Source organism: Diaphorina citri, unplaced genomic scaffold (genome assembly GCF_000475195.1).
Source record: "Diaphorina citri unplaced genomic scaffold, Diaci psyllid genome assembly version 1.1 scaffold25311, whole genome shotgun sequence".
NCBI lineage: Eukaryota > Metazoa > Arthropoda > Insecta > Hemiptera > Psyllidae > Diaphorina > Diaphorina citri.
The window spans coordinates 1-769 of NW_007402652.1; the positions used below are offsets into that span (position 1 = coordinate 1).

The following is a 769-nucleotide window of genomic DNA, read 5'->3' on the forward strand; positions in this document are numbered from 1 at the left end:
CAGCTTGCGTTTGGCGGCCGATATGGACGTGGCCTGGGCGGACAATTCGTTCAGTTGCTCGTGAGCGTCGGCCAGCTCAGTCTCGGCTTGACGGCGGCCTGAGGGAATGGAAATGGAATAATAGATTAGATTGAGAATAGAACAGAACAATAGTGTAGAATAATAGATTAAGAAATAGAACAGTGTAGATTTAGAAAAAGGAGTTTTAATTGTGTTAAGCATAAATGATTGTCACAAATATTGTTCCCCAATGACTGAAACCACCGACCTCCATATCCAAATTCCAACGCGTTAACCACTGCACCACCGAGGTTGGTTAATATACATTAGGGTGGTTTTCAAAACATTGATGTCATTATACATAGGTACCACCTAGCAAGTCTTGTACTTTTTTTAACCTTAGCAGGTTTTAACAAATGCACTACCTACTATAGAAGATGTTTACTCATCTTCTATCTGCCATACATCGGGGTGATGGTCTCTAGCCATGTTTAATTGGCTAGTCCTGAACCGCAGTCAACCATCGTGAGGACTTGTGCTTGTTCTTTTCAAGAGAAAACCCTTTGAAACTATCAGCTAGCTAGGTTGGTTAGGGTTAGCTGTTCTTCTTTCTGTTTATAGTCCCACAGCTAGACACTAGTCTACTCTCTTTTTTACGTCCCCTAACTAGACAAATATGAGCCCTATATCCGCGCTTACCTCGGTCAGCTTGTTCCAGGAGTTGGCGCGATTCTTCCAGTTCGTTTTGGAGCGCGTTGGCGCGTCGCTC

General features: G+C 43.6%; 1 long non-coding RNA gene across 1 annotated transcript; it reads right to left on the reverse strand.

Moving 5' to 3' along the window:
* Window positions 1-28: 28 nt before the first annotated feature.
* LOC113473336 lies at window positions 29-769 on the reverse strand. The gene is made up of 2 exons (XR_003395336.1): window positions 700-769; window positions 29-98 (listed from the first exon to the last, which is right to left on the reverse strand). It is a non-coding gene; the product is annotated as an uncharacterized LOC113473336 (long non-coding RNA).